Genomic DNA, 7,586 nt, shown 5'->3' with positions numbered 1-7,586 from the left:
TGGTTGGTTATATAAGATGGTAATAAGAGTTGCCATCCACACTTGTGGACTTGTGGTCTAGTGTTCGAACCTCATTGTAGTGATTTTTCGTTGTTCATGACATAAAACACTTGATGAGTGGATGATGTGGCGTAAAGTGAAGAATACTACTTGACACAAATACGTTTTCACAACGCTTTTTAATACTCCCTCCGTATTTTTTTAAGAGATACACTTGGTCGGGCACGGGTATTAAGAAGAATAATTGAATGAAATAAAATAATAAAGCAAGTGGGGTTGGATAGATATTTTAATAATTAAACATGTGGGGACCATGTCATTTTGGTGGGTGGAGGGTTGGGTGGGTTTATGAAATTATTTGTTTAATAGGATGGTGGGTGATAGGGTAAATTATATGTATTATTTAATTAGATAGTTGGGTTGATAAGTTACTAAAAATGGCAAGTGTATCTCTTAAATAAATACGGCCGAAAAAGGCAAGTGTATCCCTTAAATAAATACGGAGGGAGTATACTAGATTAGATCCCGTGCATGCACAGATACGGATATCTAAAATTATTTTTTAATCGATATATTTCTCTTATAAAGAAAATGCATAATTAATAATCCTGAACATACTCATCGAATCATTTAATATGAAATTTTCATCCTATACGTATTACATATTTTATATACTTAATATGCCAATTTTTCCATTTGATATATCTATCTACCACTACTACAAAAGCTGGAATAAGAAACGCTGAATAGAGAACGCTTAAGTTTGCTAAGCGTTTCATAGAAGTATAGAGTACGCATTTCAATTATAACAGTTGTGTGAAGAAAAGAATAGAGTACGGCTACCTTTCTCAACCGTTATGTATTTTTTATTATATTAAAAATAATTAATTAAAGTTAAAAAATTTTAAAAATATAAAACTGTGTCCAAGATAGGCGTTTTATATTCTTTTACAAAATATTTTACAATAAAAAAAATAAACCTAAATATACGAATATTCTCTATATGACGCTCATCCTAAATAAAGAACAAAATAAGAGTTTTAATACCCAGTTAAAGGAAAAATCCCTAAAACTAACAGAGTAAAAAAAAACCAAAATTTCCTTCAATACTCCCGCAAAACTGAAGTGGAACAAACCTCCCGACGCAGATCTGCACCGCCGCTCCATTGCAACGCCTTCCGACCGCTTCCTAGCCTCCGTTGAACGCCGTTTGTACCATCGTTGCCTTCAATTCGATATCGGTATGCTTAATGTTGTTTTACCTAATTTTGCAACTAATGATTTAGGGATTTGAATGTTAATTTTTTTTTATCAAATTGGAATATTTGAATAGGAATTCTAGTTTGTAATTGCCATAAATGAGCTAGGAATTCTTGTTGTATAGATAGATATACGTATAAAATTTTAGGTCGGATTAATTTTGTCGATTATTTGCCTCTTAATGAATACATGTGTGGAATATCGAATTACTAATGTAGGTAGAATTAATGTCGAATGAATTTATTGAATTCAATCCAAATAAATTGATTTTCCTTTAGATGTATTATTTAGCTCAAATTAAATTTAAATTAGTTTGGGAAAGAAGCCATGGTTGATCTGCAGTTGTAATTTTCAGTTGTAATTGTAATTTGCAGTTGATCTGCAGTTCAAATTAAATTGTAATTTGCAGGTTGTGACGTTTATCAGATGATCTGCAGTTGGGGTTTTTGTCCTGCAAATGTGTTGGTGTTGTGATGTTGTCTGCCTTATATGCTGCAGTCTAGGTAAATTAGAAGGAGGGGGCGTGCACCATATTAGCCGTAGCTGAGTTCTTACCATTACGGTTTCCATGAGGATGGTTTGAAGGTACACATTTCTGCTTATTCTATTCCAGAATCCAGAATATTAACACAACATAATATGTAAATTCTAATGTAAGTTCTAAGTTTAATCTTTCTAGTTTTCTATAATATTTGTTAAACTCTTATGCAGATCTTTCTTTCAAACATATATTCATATCCTTCCGTGTCAATGGAAGATAAAAAGAGGTTTTGTTCTTTCTCACTTGATTGTGTCACCAGGCCTACGTGTTTTTGTAATTAGCTGGACCTCTGTACTGAAATGTTCTTGTTTGCCTTTTTTCTTTTGCATATATGTAATCAATAATGCATGCAGCAGACCAAACAGAAGGGCATTGCTTCCCATTGAGCCTTTTCTGATGGCCCTGGCTAGGAAATTCAACCCTAGAGAATAAAATTTGTCGCAAGTAAGTATCTTGGAGTTGCTTGATAATAAATGACTTGTCTTAGGAATTCAGATTTTGTTGCAAACTCGACAAGGTCAATGAAAATAATGAGGTATAAGAACGTTTTTTGGGGCCTTATATTCCTTCAGAAAACTTCACTGCAAATAACTATACTAAATTATTGATGCCTTGGTGGATGTCTGCTCTTGAAAATCAAATCACTTTAATTCTGGTTGTGTTGATTGAATGTACTGCCTGTAATCGACTTGTAATCGACTGCCATTCAGGCATCCTAACCTCTGCAATATAGTGCCTCTGTCATTACCCGTCCCCTTCCTAGATGTTGTTGTCCTCTAAATTGCTCTTGTGATAAAATCAATCCACCAATACTTGATAAATAAGAAATCTTTGAAACGGTACTTTTATGTGTAGTTTTCATCCTCTAGAATGCCTTGAAGGCTTGAACTACAATATCAGTAAAAGTTTCTTCTTCCAAATCGTACATCACCAACTTTTTTTCATCGGTATCCTTCTCATCCATCACTTTTTTGTTACTTTCATCGAATTTTGTATGATTGATTTCGTTACTTTCGTCGAATTTCTATCTTCCCTACTAAGATGTTCATGAGTTGTAGATTGAGAAGCCTTATGATAATTAGCACAATCTGCTAGATTTTTTTTTTTTGTCCGTATACGAAATCAATCAATGGTTTTATCTGGGACTATGTTGAATTGGGGAAGGGGTGTGAGATTGATTTACTTCAAGGAATACACCTTACACAAAGCATTCTTTTCCTTTAGTCAACAGAACCGTCCAAGATCGGGCGATCAAACCATAGTTTTAGAGCTTGTTCTAGCTATTTGGTACAAGAAAGTCTCTTTTCAAGCTTGTGTTTGGTTAGCAAACAGAGAAAACCCAATCTTATACAAGCAATCTAGTGATCTTAAACTTTAAAATTGTAATTTGGTCCATTTTCCATTGAATCTGTCGAGGCAGGTTAATTGCTCCAATATTTAGGGTACTGTTTGTTTCCTAAAAATCTGTTTATAAGTTCATTTAGAATTATGCATATTGTTTGTGCTAGAGCTTTTGGACCTGGTAAAAGTTACAACCTTGTTGCACCTTCTATTAGCAAAAACAAGAGATTACAAGTGTCACGATATGTCTATACAATTATACATGCTTAGTCACTGATGTAGATCTCCTTACTTCCTGATCTTGTTAGGAGCTGAGTTATGAGATTTTTCGTATAATCTTATTATCGAAGATAGTAATGTAGATGACTTAAAGTTGTGTATTACTAAAGCTAGGGAGGATTTCTTGTATGTTGTTGCCAGCAAATCTGCCGTGAAGCTTTGTTTTGCTTCTAAATCCTTGAGTTTCCAAAACCTTTCTGGCCTGCAGACATGAGCACATCCCCAACAGAATCCCTCGCAACCATCCCATATCCCGTAGCATTTGTAGCTGCTGCAGCTTCAGTATTGAGTTTAAATAAACCAGTAGCTGGGTCTGTCCATGTATGAGCTTCACTGTGGGAAGGAGCACATTCGTCTCGCTCTTTTGCGGCTTCAAAATCGCCCAGGAGGTTCATCAGCCTATTACAAGCCAACACCAAATCAACGCTCTTCCTCTCAAACACCCACAAACACCAAAATGTTGGCTTAATTAAGAGTTCATGGAACTGTGAGGTCCTAATTAAACCTTGACATCAAAAAATTTAGCTTAAATTTAGGTGACCATTATATCTTTGGAAAAATTGATGGAAATAAGTCAACCTTTGTCCCATTTATTAATAATAAGTCTAACTTTTAATTATATCTGGTTAAGTTAACCTTTTATATCCATTTATTTTTAACAAGTTGATTAACCGGTAACCGGCTAAATTAATTGTGAACCGGTAAACTTTCACTTTCCACTCCCAAAATGTGTCTGCGTGGCATTAACTTGTGACAAATACCCACCCACTTTACAATTTGCTCACTTATACAACAACAAATAGAAAAAATAAAATAAAATAAGAGCATTCAGTATTGTTTGTCGATCGTCGTTTTCTGCCATAGCCAATAAGCTTCACCCACCTTGGCATCTTCTTCTTCATTGATGTAATCATCGAGAAAAAGTGATAGAGATGCAACAATAAAAGATCAAGAGAAATTAATTCATAATCCAAGCAAAATTCGCAGGTGTAAATTGCTAACCCTAACTATTTTGAATTATGGGTTAATTTTGTTACTTAAAAGGGAAATTTGCTTAATCATAGGAATTAAATTCTTATTCTTGGGTAAATTTCGGTGTTGGTGGGGGGATTATTAACAAAATTTCATACTCCATTGATTTGGGTTAATTAAATTGAATTGGGGCTCAATTGATTGGCATGGCCGTAGCTAGAGTACCCAACCAAATGGCTACTACATACCCAAACCATTCTCACACCCATGGTAGCTGTTGTGGGCATTGTGGCAATCGTTAAAATGGTATAAAATTTTAATAAATGCAATTGTTAAGCTTTTTTAAGTGCAATAATTTCACAAAATTACCAAAAACAGGGGATTTTTCTCTTCCATTCTTTAATAATTCTTTTTTTAGTTAAACTTACCTCGTTGTATTACTGAATTGCACGTTATCGTGAAATCTGGTGTGTTTGATGATGTTACTCTGAAGTTTTGGCATGATGGGAGATTTTTATACTCCATATTGGAAAAAAAACTGGAAATACAAGAAAAAGCGGAAAATTTAGTGGAGGGATGAAGTTTAATGGAGGGATTATGAAGAAAGGGGAAGTAGAAGAGGGGCGCTGAAGATGAAGAAATTAAAAGAAGAGGAAGGGAAAAAAAGATAGAATTAAATAAACAAAAAAAATTTAAAAGAACCCAAAAAGTTTAAAATCACGCAACAGATAATTTTTTCACTGCCATGTCATACATGGTACCTACTACAATCGGTAATTTTTTAATGCAACTTGTTAAAAATAAATGGGTATAAAAATTTAACTTAATCAGATATAATTAAAAGTTAGACTTATTATTAATAAATAGGGCAAAGGTTGACTTATTCCCATCAATTTTTCCTTATATCTTTTAGAGCATGGTTATGCATTACTAGTAGCTTTGCTTTTCTAAATACTTAGCGCCTTAAGCTAGAGCCTTTTCATTAGATGGAAAGGCTTCTGGTCCTTTCTGTATTTATATGTTTTGTTATGTGTTCTGACTATTCTTTAACCAGTTGTATACTAACTCTTCTTGGAATTCAATGAAAATGAATCAGTACAATAAATTTGTATCTTTTTTTCTTCTCAATGTAGTTTGGCTCATTTTGTAATATTCATTTCTCATATATTCCTATAATATGCCTCTATATTCTGTCCCATTGTCTTCAGGTGTGAAACATCGCCTGTATTTTCTGTACAGTAACTGGCATATTAGAGAAATGTGTATCTCATGGAGTCATAAGTGTAGTAGGAAAGTTAAACGTCTTGAATTTAATTTGAATTCGTCCCATACTGAGCCTATTGCCTTTGTAGCAGATAGAGGAAGGTTTAATGACAAGTTCAATGAGAGCTCCCACCGTCCCACGCATTCTCAAACTACGATTGACGAGCTAAGGGAGAGGTGGATCTCATACGTTACCGAATATCACCAACCAAATAACGATGAAGATCAAGATGATGATGACGATGATCTAGTGTGACTTAAGCTAGCTCAAGGAGATGGTTACCTCAGTTTCAGTCCTGCATTTCTGCTGTTGCTGCAGAATCTGTTCTTGCTGCAAACGCTGTTGTTGTTGCAGAATCTGTTCCAGCTGTCTTTTTTTCTTTTTTTTTAAACAGTGATATTGGATTTTATTATTTGCCGTACCTTGTGTAGATCATTTATATTTTATCAATGAATAATATGATTTTGTTATTGAATGAATAATATTATTTTGTTATTGAATGAAATTATTTTTGGAAAGATACTGTGGATATCATTTTTATTTTTATCTTTTTAGATTTGGTTGACATACTAGAATCGTAATATCCTATTTTAGGGGTCCATGCTATTTTAAATAATATTAAAACAAGGGGTAGAATATAGTACGCCTATGTACGGAAGATGTTCTGTATCTCAATATTTAACACGAAGAATAGAGGACGGTTATGTACGGAAGGCGCGCTTTATTATAGAGTATAGGAGACGGTTATGTACGTTAACCGTTCTATATTCCTTTTTCATTTTCTGATTTTAGGAAGGGAATAGAGGACGCTTATCTCTTATCACTGTATTTTATAACTAGATATATAAAACGCTTCTTTTACCCATTTTATAAACTTTATAGTGCGCTGAGTTGGAGAACGCCTCTAAGGCGTCCTATATAGTGTATTTCAACAGTACTCTATGCCCTTTTTTGTAGTAGTGTACTAAAATATTACGAAAATCGTTTTAAGCAAATTATTATTACGTGGTATCGATTAACTTTCAAATTTTGATTCCAAATTTTTTTTCCACAAATAATTAAGCAGTTTCTAAAAAAAAGATAAAAAGTTGATATATTTTTAGAAAAATATTTTCGGCAGGAAAAAATATTTTCGGATAAAAAAATTGATATATCTGTTTTAGTATAATGTAATAGATTAGTATATATTGTAAGTTTTAAAACCACTTCTATCTACATTTGTATCTATTTTATTTCTTCTCAACGTCCAAACACAAAACCTCAATCGCCAACCTTCTTTTTGATAGCGGATGCAAAACAAACACTTAAATAGTAAGTTGCATAGGATTTACATACTCGTACTAACACGTGATTGAGTATGTAACGGTTTCCTAACTCGTGAATATATATGTATCTAGTAGAATCTACTCGTACTAACTCGTGATTGAGTATGTTAATGTCTACTTACTTGCGAATATGTGTCTAATAGGATCTACTCGTACTAGCTCATGATTGACTAATTGAGTATGTTATTGTGTACTAACTCGTCAATATTTGTACCACGCCATATACAAATACACGGTGCAACAAAAATCACAATGCAAGAAATAAATTTTTGATTAACTAAAAACAATCAAAATCACAATTATCTGAACTATTACAATATCACCCCTTGTATCAACGAGATCTTAGCCTATTAATTAAAAATGAGGATCTGTGTTAGATATATTAGATTTTTAAATCTCCTATTTTCAATTATAATTTGTACTCATATGACTTTTTAGCTCGTTCAAAAAAAAATTAAAAAAAAAAATACTCCCACACTATATTTTTTTCCGATGGATTTTGATGAGGAAAGTAACAAACAAAAGCAGAAAAACAGGATATGCTTTCGACACAAATAATATTCGATTATTCCTTTTCAAATTCTGTTTCAATAAACTGAGCTCA

General features: G+C 33.1%; 1 long non-coding RNA gene across 2 annotated transcripts; it reads left to right on the top strand.

The window, feature by feature from the left end:
- Positions 1–1,024: 1,024 nt before the first annotated feature.
- LOC110778385 (uncharacterized) lies at positions 1,025–6,175 on the top strand. Of its 2 annotated transcripts, none has more exons than XR_002530794.2 (5): positions 1,025–1,241; positions 1,670–1,845; positions 1,972–2,027; positions 2,155–2,245; positions 5,746–6,175. It is a non-coding gene; the product is annotated as an uncharacterized lncRNA (long non-coding RNA). The 2 variants fall into 2 exon arrangements; XR_002530793.2 differs by having other exon boundaries at positions 1,026–1,241; positions 5,749–6,175.
- Positions 6,176–7,586: the final 1,411 nt, after the last annotated feature.

This window comes from Spinacia oleracea, chromosome 6, assembly GCF_020520425.1.
Source record: "Spinacia oleracea cultivar Varoflay chromosome 6, BTI_SOV_V1, whole genome shotgun sequence".
In the NCBI taxonomy this organism is placed as follows: Eukaryota; Viridiplantae; Streptophyta; class Magnoliopsida; order Caryophyllales; family Amaranthaceae; genus Spinacia; species Spinacia oleracea.
This window is presented reverse-complemented; position numbering and strand designations above follow the sequence as displayed.